Source organism: Xenopus laevis, chromosome 7L, assembly GCF_017654675.1.
Source record: "Xenopus laevis strain J_2021 chromosome 7L, Xenopus_laevis_v10.1, whole genome shotgun sequence".
In the NCBI taxonomy this organism is placed as follows: domain Eukaryota; kingdom Metazoa; phylum Chordata; class Amphibia; order Anura; family Pipidae; genus Xenopus; species Xenopus laevis.
In genome coordinates, this window is record NC_054383.1 from 37,281,938 (window position 1) to 37,301,693 (window position 19,756).

Here is a 19,756-nt window from a genome sequence, read left to right on the forward strand (position 1 = left end):
TATATATATATATATCCTTGAAAAAGGTCCCAGAGAGGACCGAAACGTTGGAAATGAACCTGTGAATAAAAGCACATTTATTTCACTATTCAGAACGAGTGCGGGTCCATTTACTGGATTGTAAAATGAAACTTTGACCAACGCACCACCATCATCAGAATTGAATCCGGGAGGAGTGCGTTCACTGTACTGACATAATATATATATATATATATATATATATATATATATATATATATATATATATATATATATATATATATATATATATATATATATATATATATATATATATATATATATATATATATATTAATGGGCCCCCACAATATATTATTTTTCAGGCCCCCAAAATGTCTAGAGGTTTTACCAATATTTATTGAACTTATATATGAATAAGACCTCAAGGGACCCCTTCCGGCTCCTTCATTCTTCAAATTTCCCAGGGCAGACGCATGCGTAAATGCAGTTGAACTAAATAGCCGACCTTTTAGTTAAAGTTCGGCTTTAAGTTCTACTGGGCATGCGCAGCCGCACAAAGAAAGAGGAAGACGGAGAATCGCTCCTGTAAGGAAATCTGTTTTACCTGGGATTGGGGGTGCTGTAAGTCGGCCGCGGGGACGCCCGCCACGCCGGCCGCGGGGACGCCCGCCTCGTGGTTCCACCATCTTGCCTCCTTAGGACGCGCGCGCCCGCGTCTCGTTTCCTTTATTTTGACGCGGACGCGCGCGCGTCGATCCTGACGCGTGTGCGTCGATTTTGGCGCGAAAACCTTGGCGTCCAAACAGGGTATAAATAGGCCACTTCCACTCCCAGCAAACTGCCCGTGATAGAACTTGTTTCTGGTGCTCTGTTCTGAAGCCTTGTGCTATTTTGCCTGTTTGAATCTGATTATCCGTGTTTGACCCAGCCTGTACCTTGACCATCCTGAATTCTGTATCCTGACCTGTGCCTGATATCCGACTACTCTTCTGCTTGTACCCTTCCTGCTTGATACCCGGTTTTGACCCTTGCCTGCCTGACGACCCTTGCTTTCTGCCTGCCACGACCCAGCCTGTCTGACGATCCTTCTGCCTTATCCTTGTCTGTTACCGTGATCCTCGGTCCCAAAGACTCTAGCTACCAGCCGTGCCCCATTGCCTGCCAGAACACTTGCTTGAACCTCTCGTAAGACCAGGTGGCACCCGATTAGGCTGAGGGCTCCTCCCGAAGCTCAAAGGTGGTCACACCACTGGTGAAGCTTAGCTCAGAACCAGGATTCGAGCACTTGTTCTGGTGTTGGGTGCCGGCCGTGACATTATCACGGGCCAAGGAGGACGACGATCACACCGAAGCTGCTGCCGCTGCTCCACTTCCATCTTCTTCCGAGCTGTTGCTAACTACGCTGCTGGAACGCATGGAGGAGCAGGAGCAAAAGCAGAACTATCTACTCCAGGGGTTTCATAACCTAACACGCCAGCTGGAACCCTCGCAGCAGCCAGCCAGTTCTGTTCCTACTCCTTCAGTGGGTTCCCTGCCTGATAGGGGTGCTGTATTCAGACCTCAGGAACCCAAGATTGCATTTCCGGCCAAGTTTGGTGGGGACAGAACCCAGTTTTTTGTTTTTCAAGAAGCCTGTAAGCTGTACCTCAGCTTTTTCCCCCACTCATTTCCCTCTGACGAGGAAAAGGTCAGGTTCGTAATGACCCTATTAGTGGGTGACCCCCAAGTCTGGGCACTTAGATTGCCAGCCACCGACCCTGCCCGTTTCTCTTTAGATATTTTCTTCCGCTCTATGGCCATTCTTTACGATGACCCGGATCGCGCCTCTTCGGCCGATTCCGCTATTCGCAAACTACGCCAGGGTAAACGGGAGGTGGAAATTTACTGCACAGAGTTTCGTAGGTGGGCGGTGGAGACTGGCTGGAACGATGCAGCTCTAAGGAGCCAGTTTCGCATCGGTCTAGCCAAATCTGTCAAAGACAGCCTGGTCAATTACCCCCTATCTACCAGTCTGGATGACCTTATGTCTCTGGTTATCCAGGTAGATAGGAGACAGAGGGAAAATCGGGAGGAACAGGGTACTTCTTCTTTGTATAAGCATAATTTTAGTGCTAAGTTGTCAAACCCCTCTGTGTCTCAACCTCAGGAGGAGCCTATGCAGCTGGGCATCTTTCACCTCTCTCCTGAGGAAAAGGCACGGAGGCGGTCTCTTGGGTTGTGTTTGTATTGTGGGGAGAAGGGTCACTTCCTCAATCAATGTTCCAAGAGGCCGGGAAACGCTCTAGCCTAAATGGAGAAGGGGAGCTCCATTTGGGTGCAGGCGTTTCCTCTCCCCAATCTGCCTCCAAGGTCCTATTATCTGTTAAATTAACCTGGCCTACGGGCACTGTTAAATTGTCAGCCTTCATTGATTCTGGGGCGGAGGGTAATTTCTTGGACGCAGCATTCGCTGCTAAAAATAAAATTCCTTTGGTTGCCCTCAATCCTCCTTTGAGAATTCTGGCTGTCGATAAAAGACCCTTGGGATCAGGGGTGGTTTCCCAAAAGACCACAAATCTTTCCATGTGTGCAAATGATCTACACTGTGAGGAGATAGCTCTATACCTCATTGAGGGAGCTTCCTCTCCTCTTATTCTTGGTTTACCATGGCTCCAGAGGCATAACCCTCTGATAGACTGGGTTTCTAAGGGGGTGACTCAATGGGGTACAGGATGTAGTGGGGTTTGTTTTCCCTCTGTAGTAGCCACTACTTCTTTTGAGGGGTTACCCACAGCATATTCTGTTTTTTCTGATGTTTTCTCCAAAAAAGCAGCTGAGACCTTACCTCCGCATCGGCAGTATGACTGTCCTATTGATTTAGTTCCTGGGTCAATTCCTCCACGTGGTAGAACCTACCCTCTTTCATTGCCCGAAGCCCAGGCAATGAAAGAGTATATACAAGAAAATCTTGACAGGGGCTTCATTAGGCCCTCCTGTTCCCCTGCGGGGGCAGGGTTCTTTTTTGTGGGTAAGAAAGACGGTGGTTTACGCCCCTGTATTGATTACAGGGGGCTTAACAAAATCACTGTAAAAAATCGCTACCCCTTACCATTAATCTCCGAACTATTTGACCAGGTCAAGGATGCTAAGATCTTCTCCAAGCTTGACTTGAGGGGTGCCTATAACCTCATTCGGATCAGGGAGGGGGATGAGTGGAAAACGGCTTTTAATACTAGGGATGGCCACTACGAGTACCTTGTTATGCCGTTTGGTCTATGTAACGCCCCAGCAGTGTTTCAGGAGTTTGTCAATGACATCTTTCGGGACCTGCTGGGGATATACGTAGTGGTCTACCTAGATGACATCCTCATCTTCTCTGCCAATCTGTCTGATCATCGTCTTCATGTTTGTGAGGTATTGCGTAGGCTTAGAGCTAATAACCTGTATGCAAAATTGGAAAAATGTATTTTTGAGGTTGCTTCCGTACAGTTCTTGGGATTTAATATTTCTTCCAAGGGTCTCGAAATGGATCCAGACAAAGTAAGAGCTGTCCTGGAGTGGACCCAACCATATTCTTTACGTGCAACCCAAAGGTTCCTAGGTTTTGCCAACTATTATAGGCAATTCATTAAAAATTTTTCTCTTATTGTGGCTCCTATCACAAATCTTACTAAAAAAGGTGCTGACCCCAGTATGTGGCCTCCGGAAGCTATCCAAGCTTTCGAGTTCCTCAAAAGGGAGTTTAGTTCTGCCCCAATCCTCCGCCATCCCGATACAACACTACCTTTTATAGTTGAGGTAGATGCTTCTGAGGTGGGAGCAGGGGCAATTCTCTCTCAAAGGCACCCGACTACTAATAGGTTACATCCCTGTGCATTTTTCTCTAGAAAATTTCTTCCTGCAGAGGCAAATTATGACATAGGGAATAGAGAACTATTAGCTGTCAAGTGGGCCTTTGAAGAATGGCGGCATCTATTAGAAGGGGCTAAACACCAGGTTACGGTCTACACTGACCATAAAAATCTGTTGTATATTGAGTCAGCAAAGCGTCTAAATCCCAGACAGGCAAGGTGGGCTTTGTTCTTTTCTAGGTTTAACTTTACCTTGACGTTTAGGCCTGGTACAAAGAACGTCAAGGCAGATGCTCTTTCCAGAAGCTTTGACTCAATATATTCTGAAACTGATGACTGTAGTACAATTATTCCGGGTGAAGTCATTGTGGCTACTTTGGAATCTGACCTCTCTTCTTTGTTATCCCCTGTTCAGACAGACGCTCCCTCTAACACTCCTGTTGGGAGATTTTTTGTTCCTGAAGATCTTAGAGAACAGGTTCTAAGAGAGGTTCATGATTCCAAGATGGCAGGACATCCTGGTGTAAGTAAAACTATTTCATTACTTACTCGAAGTGCTTGGTGGCCGACCTGTAAACAAGATGTTAAATCTTTTGTGGATTCTTGTCCTGTCTGCCAACGCTCCAAGTCTTCTAGAAATTTGTCCCAAGGGTTACTGATTCCCCTCCCTATTCCTGAAAGACCATGGACCCATCTTTCTATGGATTTTATTGTGGAGTTGCCTGTGTCCCAGGGGAAAACAGTAATTTGGGTGGTGGTGGATAGATTCAGTAAGATGGGTCATTTTATTGCTCTTCCCCACCTCCCATCTGCCAAAACTTTGTCCGAACTTTTTATTCAACATATATTTAAGTTGCATGGGTTTCCCAGTAATATTGTTTCAGACAGAGGTGTTCAATTTATCTCTAAGTTCTGGCGCGCATTTTGCTCGTTAGTGGGGATCGATCTTTCTTTTTCAACCGCCTATCACCCACAAACCAATGGGCAAACCGAAAGAGTGAACCAGTCTTTAGAGCAATTTTTAAGATGTTTTGTGTCCGAAAATCAATCTTCCTGGGCAGAACTGTTACCCTGGGCAGAATTTGCCTACAATAACGCTACCCACTCCTCCACTGGGGAGTCTCCATTTTTTGTTGTTAATGGGTTACACCCAAAAGCCTTTTCCTTCTCTAATTCTGGTTCTTCTGTCCCTTCCGCTAATTCCTCTGTCGAACAATTTTCCTTGATTTGGTCCCAGGTACATGATTCCTTGTCTACTGCTACTTCTGCTCAGAAAAGGGCTGCTGATAAAAGACGTAGAGAAGCACCCCAGTATAAAGTGGGAGACTTGGTGTGGCTCTCTACCAAAAACATCAAGCTAAAGGTTCCTTCCCTTAAGCTGGGTCCCCGTTTCATTGGTCCTTACCCCATCACTACTGTTATCAACCCTTCGTCTGTTCGCCTTAAATTGCCTATTAATTTCAAGATTTCTGATTCTTTTCATGTTTCTTTACTTAAACCTGCCGCTAATACTCGCCTTACTTCTGTTCCCCCTCCAGTGCAAGTTGACGGTCAGCCTGAATTTGAGATCCAGGAGTTCCTTGATTCCCGAATGGTACGTAACAAACTCCAGTACCTCACTAGGTGGAAAGGATTCGGTCCTGAGGAGAACTCCTGGGTCTCAGTTGATGACATCAAGGCTGATCGTCTTAGGAAGCAGTTCCATTTAAAGTTTCCTGGGAAGCCTGGGGGTCCGGTGTCCCCCCCTAGAGAGGGGGGTAATGTAAGGAAATCTGTTTTACCTGGGATTGGGGGTGCTGTAAGTCGGCCGCGGGGACGCCCGCCACGCCGGCCGCGGGGACGCCCGCCTCGTGGTTCCACCATCTTGCCTCCTTAGGACGCGCGCGCCCGCGTCTCGTTTCCTTTATTTTGACGCGGACGCGCGCGCGTCGATCCTGACGCGTGTGCGTCGATTTTGGCGCGAAAACCTTGGCGTCCAAACAGGGTATAAATAGGCCACTTCCACTCCCAGCAAACTGCCCGTGATAGAACTTGTTTCTGGTGCTCTGTTCTGAAGCCTTGTGCTATTTTGCCTGTTTGAATCTGATTATCCGTGTTTGACCCAGCCTGTACCTTGACCATCCTGAATTCTGTATCCTGACCTGTGCCTGATATCCGACTACTCTTCTGCTTGTACCCTTCCTGCTTGATACCCGGTTTTGACCCTTGCCTGCCTGACGACCCTTGCTTTCTGCCTGCCACGACCCAGCCTGTCTGACGATCCTTCTGCCTTATCCTTGTCTGTTACCGTGATCCTCGGTCCCAAAGACTCTAGCTACCAGCCGTGCCCCATTGCCTGCCAGAACACTTGCTTGAACCTCTCGTAAGACCAGGTGGCACCCGATTAGGCTGAGGGCTCCTCCCGAAGCTCAAAGGTGGTCACACCACTGGTGAAGCTTAGCTCAGAACCAGGATTCGAGCACTTGTTCTGGTGTTGGGTGCCGGCCGTGACAGCTCCATGGTGCTCACTGGTATATCCCTGGGCCAATGCAGTTTTCTGCTGATAGGAGCACCGGCCTGGGGTTTCAGGTAAGTAAATACAATCACTTGGGGTGCCTAACATTTGGCAAGTGCAGGGTGACTTTCCTTCTCCTTTAACAAGCATTGAGTAATTCACTTATAAACTTATACTTGATTCAAACGGACATATAATGAATCCTTTTTGGAAGCGAAACCAGCCTATAGGGTTTATTTAATGTTTACATGGTTTTCTAGTAGACTTAATTTAATAAGATTACAGAAAGATCCATTATCCAGAAAACCCCAGATCCTGAGTTGTTTTTGGATAACAGGTCCCATACCTGTATTATAGTATTATAATATAATAATGATACCAAAAGCAAAAAAAAAAAAAAGCCAATATTAAATTAGAAATGTCTCTATTCAATAAATCATAATAGTAGTACTAATAATAATAATGCTAAAAAGGTACAGGTATTGGGATCCGTTCTGCCATCCAGAAAGCTCCATTCTAAATGAAAATCCAGATTTTTAAAAATGTTTTTTTTTTTCTCTTTAATAATGAAACCGTGCTCTAAACGAAAATATAATTAATCCTTATTGGAGGCAAAACAATCATATTGGGTTTATTTAATGTTTAAATTATTTTTTAGTAGACTCAAGGTATAAAGAGCCAAATTACAGAAATATATGTTATCCGAAAAACACCAGGATCTGGATAGCAGATCCCATCTCTCTGTACTAGAGCCTGTGAGACAAGTCACGAGGATTAGGTGACAATGACTATATTTGAGAATGCAAACTCCTTACTTGGGTATTTCCCCTTTTGTCTGCAAAAGAATGTAAAGTGCATATTACCAGATTCTTTTCATACACACAGCCAGACTGTGAGAATCCACCGTGCAGGTCACTTCCTTCTACCCAGACTCACAGCTATTCTGCTTATTGAACAGTGAGTGTTAAATCAATTGCAAATTATCTATTTTCCTGAATGTTATATTTTAACAGTATTTAGTTTTTTCCTATTGTATAGTATAGTACATAGTAATAGTTCTATAAGTGGTGTTCTTTATTTGTACGTTGTGTTTGTTAGGTATAGGATTCATAATCCAGACCTGGGGTTTTTCCAAGTATGAGGGTTTTCCATAATTTAATACTAAAAATTTAGTACTAAAATACATATAAGAATTTAACAAACCCCAATATGACTGGGTTGCAGCTAATATGGATTCATGCAGCTTTGTTACCATCAGATACAATGTGATATTTTATTATAACAGAGAAAACAGAAATCATTTAATTATTTGCTTAGAATGGACTCTATAGGAGAACGTTTTGGATATTCGGTTTCCACGTAAGAGATCCAGTATCTGCCCTATGGGTAATTAGAGTGGACAAATATAAAGCTGAATTTAATCATTATTTGCATAATTCTCTTAATGTTGACCACATAAAGTGGAATACAGCTATGGGACCTATTCAGGACCTGGGATTTTCCTGATAATGGATATTTCCGTAATTTAGATCTAAATATCTTAAATGTAATAGAAAATCATTTAGACATTAAGTAAACCCAGCAGGCTGGTTTTGCTTCTAATAAGGACTCATTTTATCTTAGTTTGGATCAAGTACAAGGTACTGTATTATTATTACAGAGGAAAAGGAAATCGTTTTTCAAAATCCGGATTATTTGGATAAACCGGAGTCTATGGGAGAGGGCATAATGCAGGTCAGTTCACTGACCAATATGTATTTGCCATTCGGCTTAATAACCATGGCCCAACCACAGAGGAGAATATTCTGAACAGTCAGGAAAGTGTAAAAGAATTGACATGTTTAATGTAGGGATGCACCGAATCCAGGATTCGGTTCAGGATTTGGCCTTTTTCAGCAGGAATCCTTCTGCCCGGCCGAAACGAATCTGAATCCTAATTTGCATATGCAAATTAGGGGTGGGGGAGGGAAATTGCATGACTTTTTGTCTCAAAACAAGGAAGTAAAATAGTTTTCCCCTTCCTACCCCTAATTTGCATATGCAAATTAGGATTTGGTTCGGTATTCGGCCAAATCTTTCACGAAGGATTCGGGGGTTCGGCCCAATCCAAAATAATGGATTCGGTGCATCCCTAGTTTAATGAAAGCTGTTTGATTTGCCAGTTCCTGCCCCAGCTGCAACACCCTCTCCAGGTCCCCTACCCCAATCACAACCCCCCTGATTCTCTCTGATGTAATTAAAAGGGATATTATAATCAAATATTCATTTATATATGAATGTAATGGATATGGATGCACCAAAGTCATACTGTTTGCATATTTATAAAAAAAATCTCCAACAATTAGCATCACCTTACGCTAGCACACTTGGATTTGTGGAAATGTCACCCAGTATGGGAGAATTTTAGGGGTGGCATACCTCCCAGCCAAATCGCAATGGGTTCAGAAGCACTGGGGACATGTGGGAGATTTGCTAGCTCTTTATTAAATCTCCCGAATGCCAATCGCCATGCTCCTGCCCGACTAGATAAGATTTGCTCATGCATGCACACACATATGATATGGGGTAGTGCGGAGGAATGGATGGGGAAAGGGCGTGGTACCGGCCTAGGGACGCCCTATGTACTAATCTGGCCGTGAATATTAGTGGTCATTCATGACCACAAATGCAATGTGCAAACTGAAATTTTGGCCACTGTTCACCATGTTTGTACCCATGATGTAGTGTTTTCTCCTATAAATCCAGCAGCACACAGGGTTCCATGTAATCTGCCTAATAAGTTAAAACAGATACAACTGGACTGTTTTGATTCAAATGATATTGTATACAAGTTGCATCTTGTGCTCTGTTAAAGGACAAGAAAAGCCTAAAAATATTTTGTGCATGGAAAGGCATACCTCAATACAGGCTGAAGTGTAAAGACATTTAGAAAATCCAGATCTGATGGTTTCACAAAAGTGATAAGTACAAAAAAAGTTCTACACAAAATGCATCGCTCTGCCCTCAAGACCAAGATCGGCATGCATGCGCAATAGGTATTCTTCTGAATTAGCACATGCACAGATGGTATTACCTGTCAACGTGCTCTCTTCTGTGGGAGCCGTCTTTCTGTCAGGAATTTTCGCACATGCGCAGATAATCGGAAACGGTGACGTAAGTGATTTTAAGATGGCAGACACGAGTTGCTACAGAATGGCAAAACTACAGGACAAAATGATTGGATTTAAAAATGGTATTTGGAAAAACAAAGTTAGTGATCTGGGAAAGCAAGAGGCTACTGGTTAAAGGACCAGTAACGTCAAAATTTTTTTTTACAAAATTCGTTAGTATACATCGAAATATAAACACCAACACACTTTAAAATTTTAAATTGCAAAGCCTTTATTAAAAAATAACTTACTGAAACTCCACTTCCTGTCCTCTTCAGAAACGGCGATACGGCGACCATCCTTCCTGCAGCAGTTGATTTCTTCTCCCTGGCTATCTCTCCTGGCCACTCTATGTCTGCCGCGCTCTGCCAGCAAGATTGACAGCCAGCTTCTTCTTCTCCAGTCACTTCTTGATGCAGCCGTACTGGTCCTGGTGGTGATCATCTACGGGGCTTGCACAAAACCGGCGTGCGCTGGACTTCTCCCTGCACACTCGGTGTGCTGCTGCTGCGGACTCTGAGCCCTGCTGCCCCTTTGTTTCCCGTGCACCCTGTGTAATGGAGGTCCCTGCTGACTGGGGGTCTGCGGCGGAGAGCGCTTGTTGTTGCTCCCACCGCCGGGCCTGTCACTCCTGATCGCTGCTCTCATGGAAAGTAGCGCTGCGCCCAGTTCCAATGCAAGAAAGGGTTTCCTGCGCTATTCAGGTGCGCTCTGCTCAGTATCGACAGTGCTAAAGTTATGAGAGAAACAGAGACAGCACTGAGGTTACAGGAAGAAGGACAATATTGAGAGTAACAGCAGCGGAGAAAGAACTAGAGCTGAGTAGGAAGCCTCCCAGACAAAGAGGCTGTGCGTGCGCTTCAGTTCAGACGGCAGCGCCTGGGACAGCGCTACGGACAGCACACAAAAGCAGCAGCACTGCGGGACAGGCTCTCCATGGCGCTACTATCCATGAGAGCAGCGATCAGGAGTGACAGGCCCGGCGGTGGGAGCAACAACAAGCGCTCTCCGCCGCAGACCCCCAGTCAGCAGGGACCTCCATTACACAGGGTGCACGGGAAACAAAGGGGCAGCAGGGCTCAGAGTCCGCAGCAGCAGCACACCGAGTGTGCAGGGAGAAGTCCAGCGCACGCCGGTTTTGTGCAAGCCCCGTAGATGATCACCACCAGGACCAGTACGGCTGCATCAAGAAGTGACTGGAGAAGAAGAAGCTGGCTGTCAATCTTGCTGGCAGAGCGCGGCAGACATAGAGTGGCCAGGAGAGATAGCCAGGGAGAAGAAATCAACTGCTGCAGGAAGGATGGTCGCCGTATCGCCGTTTCTGAAGAGGACAGGAAGTGGAGTTTCAGTAAGTTATTTTTTAATAAAGGCTTTGCAATTTAAAATTTTAAAGTGTGTTGGTGTTTATATTTCGATGTATACTAACGAATTTTGTAAAAAAAAATTTTGACGTTACTGGTCCTTTAAATGATGCAGGAAGTAAAAAAAAGGCTTTCCTTGTCCTTTAAAGGGGAACTAAAGCTTAATTAAAAAAGTAGGGTAGAAATGTTGTACATTATGTTTTGGGCTTCTGTACCAGCCCAAGGCAACCACCGCCCTTTAGGAGTAAAGATCTGTGTCTCCAAAGATGCCCCAGTAGCTCCCCATATTATTTTCTGCTCATTCACTGCACATGCTCTGTGCTGCTGTCACTTACTGAGCTTAGGGACCCACTCACAATATACAGTACACATAGAATATAAATGTCACAATATAAGGCTGATTAGTAATTAATACAGATAATTACTACATGGCATCACAGGAAACCAGTACAATTAGCATCAGAATTTAATAATTAGCCCTGTAGCATCGGCTTATATTACAGACCAACCTCATTTTCTGCTGGATAATTAGTGACAACCCCTAAGCTTAGCTTCTCAACAGCTGCTGAGTGTCGCAGACACTTTCCAAGATGGTGACCAGTTTGAAGTCCTGGATCATTGCTGCTATTGAGAAGCTGAAACGTTAGGCTGGTGCAATAAGTTCAGTATTTAAAATATGTAATTTTTAGCCATATTATTTTTAGGGTTTAGTTATCCTTTAACACTGTTGGAACCCTGGAGCAACAGCCAGGTCCAGTGTGGCAGTAGCTCCAGTGTTCCTGAGGATCAATAGGCACAGTTGCACACCAGTCATCAGAGAGAACAAAATTAAATACTGGAAAATATGAGATGATACTAGTCATTTCCAGGTGAATATAAATAGCATTTTGTTTGAAAGTTGATAGTATATAATATAAAAATATAAGATCGAATATAAATGTTATATCGTGTGTCATTCTGATTTACCTATGAAATATATTCTATTCTGAAATCCATTCATGTTTAATGGTATTTCCTTATCAATAAGCTTGGAATCCCCTCTGTATACTATTCATTTGCTTTGTTGTGTGTTCATTGTAGCGTGTCATTTAGTGATGTCACGGAAAACTGACCTTAAAGGGATCCTGTCATCGGAAAACATGTTTTTTTTCAAAACGTATCAGTTAATAGTGCTACTCCAGCAGAATTCTGCACTGAAATCCATTTCTCAAAAGAGCAAACAGATTTTTTTATATTCAATTTTGAAATCTGACATGGGGCTAGACATTTTGTCAATTTCCCAGCTGCCCCTGGTCATGTGACTTGTGCCTGCACTTTAGGAGAGAAATGCTTTCTGGCAGGCTGCTGTTTTTCCTTCTCAATGTAACTGAATGTGTCTCAGTGGGACATGGGTTTTTACTATTGAGTGTTGTTCTTAGATCTACCAGGCAGCTGTTATCTTGTGTTAGGGAGCAGTTATCTGGTTACCTTTGTTCTTTTGTTTGGCTGCTGGGAGGGAAAAGGGAGGGGGGTGATATCACTCCAACTTGCAGTACAGCAGTAAAGAGTGATTGAAGTTTATCAGAGCACAAGTCACATGACTTGGGCCAGATGGGAAATTGACAATATGTCTAGCCCCATGTCAGATTTCAAAATTGAATATAAAAAAATCTGTTTGCTCTTTTGAGAAATGGATTCAGTGCAGAATTCTGCTGGAGCAGCTCTATTAACTGATTCATTTTGAAAATTTTTTTTTTTTTCCCATGACAGTATCCCTTTAAACATCATAATTGTAATGTGAGTGCTTTGAGGGAATATTTGCACTGCTGCTAATTTAAAGCTGGATAAGTTATGAATGGATGTCTGACTCGGGATAGAATCATATTGCTCTAAATATAATTAAAAACAAAGATTTGTTTAAAAAAAACAATAACTACAGAATAACTACACTAATGAAATAGTAATTCAGGAAAAATAAAATACAGAAATGTTTTTGGTAATTGAAACTGTATTTAAGACGAAACCAAGGTTACGCAACAGAAAAATGCTAAAAATTTACTTGTCAAGTGTAAAATAAATTCTGGTGACAATGTGTTCTACTTGTTCAGGAAGAATAAAATAAAAAATACCCTTTCTGTAACAGAAGCTTTTGAATAGCATCAACCTTCAACATGGGAGAAAGTTTTTACAGTGGTGCCTTATAGTATTAACTGTTCTGCTGAATAATACAATAAAATATTCAATACTCGGCTGTCTTGAAACTACATTAGAAGCACTATTTTGGTTCCGTTTCCAACATCTTGTAAGTTATTTTTTAGCAAGTAACACATGAATCATTCATTTTAATACACAGATTGCCATCACTCTCAAATTTACTTTTATCTGCAAAAATCTTTCCCTGCTTTGTTTTCACAATTTTTATTCTCAAACCTTGTTACTTTACAAGGTGTAGATTCCTTTGTCCTAAGCTTGTTGAGAGGTCATAATTCACTAAAATCACAGTTGAAACCCAGCATCTTATCTAGACTAGAGACTTGGGGGCGGATTTATCAAGGGTCGAAGTGAATTTGAGGGAATTTTCAAAGTAAAAAAATTCAGAGTAATTTTTTGGATACTTCGACCATCAAATAGGATACTACAACTTATTCGATACAAAGTAAAATTGTTCGAATATTCGACCATTCGATAATCGAAGTACTGTCTCTTTAAAAAAACTTCAACTTCAATACTTCGCCAAATGAAACCTGCCGAAGTGCTATGTTAGCCTATGTGGACCTTCTAGAGCAGTTTTCTTAGTTTTTTGAAGTCGAAGAAAAATAGTGCGATCGATGGATGAAATCCTTCGAATCGTTTGATTCAAAGGATTTCATTGTTCGGTCGAACAATTTTACTTTGACCGTAAAACGGTCAAATTTGGTGAAAAAAACTTCGACTTTGATATTCGAAGTAAAGCAATTCGATGGTTGAATTTCGAAGAATTTATCACTTCGAAATTCGACCCTTGATGAATCTGCCCCATGGTGTACATGTATGGTATCCATTATCCAGAAAGCTCCGAATTACAAAAATACCCCCTCCCATAGACTCCATTTTATTCAAATAATCTAAATTTAAAAAATTATTTTGTTTTTCTTTTTTGTAATAATAAAACAGTAGCTTGTACAGGTAAGCAGGGCCGCCATTAGAAATCACGGGGCCCCGTACAACAAAATTTTTGGGGCCCCCTGGGCCCCGCCCACACTGACGACCAAGCTCCGCCCCATATCCCGCCCACATCGCAGTTAAAAGACCACACAGACATCAGCGCTAAAAAAGTAACCCCCCCCCACACAAGTTGTAAAAAGCTATTGATGGTCAGGGCCCCCTTATAAAAAAAATTGGGGCCCCAAAAAAAAAAAAATTAAAATTTTTTTTTTTTTTAAAAACATTGGTGGCAGGGGCCCCCTGTTAAAAAAAACTTGGGGCCCCAACAAAAAAAAATGTAAAAAAAACTAAAAAATAAACAAACATTGGTGGCAGGGGCCCCCTTCTAAGTTAAAAACAAATTGGGGCCCCAAAAAAAATTTGAAAAAAAATTTATTTTTTTTTGAAAAAAAAAAAAAACATTGGCGGCAGGGGCCCCCTTATAAGTTAAAAACAAATTGGGGCCCCAAAAAAAAATTTGAAAAAAAATTAATTTTTTTTTGAAAAAAAAAAAAAAAACATTGGCGGCAGGGGCCCCCTTATAAGTTAAAAACAAATTGGGGCCCCAAAAAAAAAATTTGGAGAATCATGATGAATCTGCCCCATGGTGTACATGTATGGTATCCATTATCCAGAAAGCTCCGAATTACAAAAATACCCCCTCCCATAGACTCCATTTTATTCAAATAATCTAAATTTAAAAAATTATTTTGTTTTTCTTTTTTGTAATAATAAAACAGTAGCTTGTACAGGTAAGCAGGGCCGCCATTAGAAATCACGGGGCCCCGTACAACAAAATTTTTGGGGCCCCCTGGGCCCCGCCCACACTGACGACCAAGCTCCGCCCCATATCCCGCCCACATCGCAGTTAAAAGACCACACAGACATCAGCGCTAAAAAAGTAACCCCCCCCCCCACACAAGTTGTAAAAAGCTATTGATGGTCAGGGCCCCCTTATAAAAAAAATTGGGGCCCCAAAAAAAAAAAATTAAAATTTTTTTTTTTTTAAAAACATTGGTGGCAGGGGCCCCCTGTTAAAAAAAACTTGGGGCCCCAACAAAAAAAAATGTAAAAAAACTAAAAAATAAACAAACATTGGTGGCAGGGGCCCCCTTCTAAGTTAAAAACAAATTGGGGCCCCAAAAAAAATTTGAAAAAAAATTAATTTTTTTTTGAAAAAAAAAAAAAAACATTGGCGGCAGGGGCCCCCTTATAAGTTAAAAACAAATTGGGGCCCCAAAAAAAAAATTTGGAGAAAAAAAAATTTTTTTGAAAAAAAAAAAAAATGGTGGCAAGTTAAAAACAAATTGGGGCCCCAAAAAAAATTTAAAAAAAAATTATTTTTTTTTTGAAAAAAAAAAAAAAACTGGTGGCAGGGGCCCCCTTACAAGTTAAAAAAATTTGGGGCCACCAAAAAGAAAATTAATTTTTTTTTTTAAAAAAAAACCCAAAAAAAACCAATGGTGGCAAGGGGCCCCTTACGAGTTAAAAAAAAAATTGGGGCCCCAAAAACAAAAGTTTTAAAAAAAAGATTGGTGGCAGGGGCCTATAGAATATTAAAATAATACATTGGTGGCCAGGGGATTAAAAAAAAAAAAACACAAACTGGTGTTCAGTAGAATTGAACTCATGGCTTCAGTACTTCAACTTCGCCTCCTTTCGTGACTTCGGGTCTTTTCACCGCTTCAGGACTTCGGCTTCGGCTGTTTTCGTGACTTCGGGTCTTTGCGCTGCTTCAGGACTTCGGCTTCGGCTGTTTTCGTGACTTCGGGTCTTTTCGGCGCTTCGTGACTTCGGGACTTCGGCTTTTTCCGTGACTTCGGGTCTTTTCGTCGCATCGGCTTCGGCTTTTCGGCACTTCCGCATTCGGCACTGAAGAGGCAAGACGTACGGCTCGGGCGCTCGTAAGGGGGGCCCGGATCTTCAAAAAAATGCAGCGCTGCCGGGCCCCCCTTCATGCCCGGGCCCGGTACGCTTGTCCCCCCTGTCCCCCCCTGATGGCGGCCCTGCAGGTAAGGGACCTGTTATCCAGAATCCTGGGGTTTTCCGGATAACGGATCTTTCCGTAATTTGGGTCTTCATGCCTTAAGTCTACTAGAAATTCATTTAAACATTATATAAACCCAATAGGCTGGTTTTGCTTCCAATAAGCATTAATGATATCGTAGTTTGGAACAAGCTACTGTTTTATTACTACGGAGAAAAAGGAAATCATTTTTAAAAATTTGAATTATATGGATAAAATGGAGTCTATGGGAGACAGTCCGTAATTCGGAGCTTTCTGGATATCGGGTTTCCGGATAAGGGATCCTATACCTGTACTTGATCCAAACTAAGATACAGTAAAATTAATCCTTATTTGAAGCAAAATCAGCCTATTTGGGTTTATTTAATGTGTCTACTAAAATGATTTTCTAGTAGACTTAAGGTAGGAAGATCTAAATTATGGAAAGATCTGTTATCTGAAAACCCCAGGTCACAAGCACTCTGGATAGCAGGTCCCATACCTGTACAAATTTCCCTGTTCCACTGTTTTGATTCATTATGTGCAAATGGGATGTAAAATGACTGCAACAATGATGTTTGCTCTTATCTTTCAAGGGAAAATTTCCCTTTGTTTTTGTAAGATTTACAGCATAACCTGGATATATGAATTCTTATTGAAGAAGGGGGATAGGTTACTGTGTTGCACCTTCAAATGTTTTCTGGCCTTATGTGCACTAGGCCTAAGCGTTTAAAAGCCAAGAGCACTTTATGAAAGATTTTTTATGTAGGTAAAAATCAATGAGTGCCTGTCTATGTGGATGTTGCTTTTCTAGTCTCTTTGAACTAGAAATTTCTTTTGCTTATAATTTATTCATCCCAGCATCACCCAGATCTAGTGGACATACCACATATAGATGCCAGTTTGTTAAAGAAGTAACAGGTGGATGCGGCCTTGATTTTTCCCTGTACTAAGTCAAATATCAAAACTCCCACAAACTCTTTTTAGATCACATTAATATAATGATGTTTTTAGAAAAGTTGTAAGGTTTAGGGACAATTAAACAAGAACACTGGAGGAATGTATGTGACCTCTGTTCTGTATCAAGATTATGACGCACTGAAACCTATAACTTTTTTGAAATTCGTAAACATTTCCATTCCTGCACCTTAAGCAAACTTCTATAAATATATATATACTGTATATTGTGTTACATACACTATTAGTTAATGATTAAACGCATGTAGGAATAATTTTAAGAAACAACAAAACTCAAACTTTTTTTTAACTTTAAGGAATCTCATTAATCACATTTTGGGCCAGAGAGACAGAGACAAGGAAGTATCATATTTTAAATATTTTTTTTTATTGCTTTTAAGTCAAAACAAAAGCAAAATGTACAAAATAAATCATAAATCAAAAGAAGTGATACTAGAATAGGGTAAACATTACACGTCTCTTTAGACCGTTTTCATTGAGACAGAGTGCATATGAAGTACAGATTCACATCATTATTATTTTTATTATTGTTAATGAAGTATCCCCATTACCATTCAAGAAGTCTAATAACTAGATCTACCAGACATGGTCTAATTTACCACCAATTCCCCTTTGGGAGTACACCAAATGGGCTTATGTAGCGTGGTTTGTGGGTGCCATTAAAGAGCAATGCAAGAAATAATGATTTCCTTATAATGTAGATGTCTGCTGAAACTGAGAGGTGAACAGGCTTGAAACGAAATAGTGGTAACTATTTTAACAATTCTACATACTGCAGTCCAGAAAGTATACATATTTATTGCACTAGAGGACAGGTGCCCACCATAAGTTAGAATATGACCTTTTGGGGTGGGGAGGTTGGAGCGCCAGTGTTAAAGGAAAACTATACCCCCAAAATGAATACTTAAGCAACAGATAGTTTATATCAAATTGAATGACATATTAAAGAATCTTACCAAACTGGAATATATATTTACATAAATATTCACCTGACCAGAAATACTACAACACTAACTGTAACAGGAAGAAGTGAGGAAGCAAAAGGCAGAACTCTGTCTGTTAATTGGCTCATGTGACCTTACATGTGGTTTGTATTTGTGCACAGTGAATCTTACGATCTCAGGGGGCGGCCCTTATTTTTTAAAATGGCAATTTTCTATTTATGATTACCTAATGGCACTTACTACTAAAAAAGTATATTATTATGATAATGGTTCAGTTACATGAAGCAGGGTTTTACACATGAGCTGTTTTACTCAGTATCTTTTAATAGAGACCTACATTGTTTGGGGGGTATAGTTTTCCTTTAATAAAACTATTACAAAATTGAAATGGCAGCTGGTTGGTTGACTTATCCAATGTTTCATCACCATTAATAGACAAAGGAAAACTAGTTGTTAATCTTTCACAAATGATGAGGAACGTATCAATATTAAAGACACATTTAGTTACACCATTAATACAAAGTATGCATAAGTTGATGAACCTTTAAAGCAGGGGTCCCTGATTTTTTTTTTTACCTTTTGCCCCATTCAAATGTAAAAAAAGTCCCTGGAGATGCCAAATAAGGGCTGTGATTGGCTATTTGGTAGTCTCTATGTGGACTGGCAGCATATATGAGAATCTGTTTAGCAGTACCCCTGGTTTTTATGCAACCAAAACTTGATGTGTCCTGCTTGTATGAATGACCTTATTGGAACATTTATAGATACCTTTGTTTGTTCATTTACTTTTTCTTGTTTTTGTTTTTAATACCCCTCTCCTTTGTTTCTATTGGTTTATTTGTATGCTGTACTGATTGGTGGGCTAGGAGTATACGGGGAGTCCTCCAGTTACATACACCGGACTTACATACAACTCAGACTTACAGACAGGGCTGTTACAGTAACATACTATGGTTTGCTTGACTTTTATTAGCATTTAGCTTTAATGAATAAATACTATGTTAAAACAGACATCTGTCTAAGTTGCATTTAATAAGTATATATATGTTTCAACTTACATACAAATTCAATTTAAGAACAGTCCCTATCTCATACATCACTGGGGACTGCCTGTATAGAAGCCCTGGAGTTGATTTGAACGGGTTGGGGGGTTGCTTGTATGTGGCAGATAAAATGCGGTCCAAGGAGCTCTCCATGCAGGTGAAACAAGCCATCCTTAAGCTGCAAAAACAGGAAAAAAAACATCAGAGAAATTGCTACAATATTAGGAGTGGCAAAATCTACAGTTTGGTGCATACTGAGAAAGAAAGAAATCACTGGTGAACTGAGCAACGCAAAAAGACCTGGACTTCCACAAAAGACAACACTGGTGGATGATCGCAGAATAATTTCCATGGTGAAGAGAAACCCCTTCACAACAGGCAAACAAGTGAACAACACTCTCCAGGAGGTAGGCGTATTGATATCCAAGTCTACCATAAAGAGAAGACTGCATGAAAGTAAATACAGAGGGTGCACTGCAAGGTGCAAGCCACTCATAAGCATCAAGAATAGAAAGGCTAGAATGGACTATGCTAAAAAAAAAAATGAGGAGGATCCTTGAGAGTCTCTGCAGGCCTGCCGTGGATGCAGGGCCGGATTAACATAGTGGGCGCCCCTAGGACCACTGCCGTTCATCGCCCCTGTCCCCTCCCCTTTATTCGTGCAAATTTTCATCATCTGGACAGGAGCAATGGGGATTGGTGAATGGGTAATTTAAAAAATTATTGTATCTCCAGCGCATGCCCAGTGTTTTTGAACCAATGTGGGTGTGGTTGGACAGCATGCCACCCCCCTAAAATCCTGCCGCCC

At 41.5% G+C, this 19,756-nt stretch overlaps 1 protein-coding gene across 5 annotated transcripts in view; it reads left to right on the top strand.

The window, feature by feature from the left end:
• The first annotated feature begins 7,180 nt into the window (after positions 1 to 7,180).
• Positions 7,181 to 19,756, top strand: part of LOC121395392 (integumentary mucin C.1-like) — a 55,477-nt gene continuing 42,901 nt past the window's right edge. For 3 of the 5 annotated variants that reach the window (XM_041568797.1, XM_041568799.1, XM_041568800.1), the window contains exon 1: positions 7,181 to 7,263. The gene's annotated coding sequence lies outside the window, so the exon portion shown is untranslated. The remainder of the gene's footprint in view (positions 7,264 to 19,756) is intronic. The other 2 variants (XM_041568801.1, XM_041568798.1) reach the window with 2 other exon arrangements.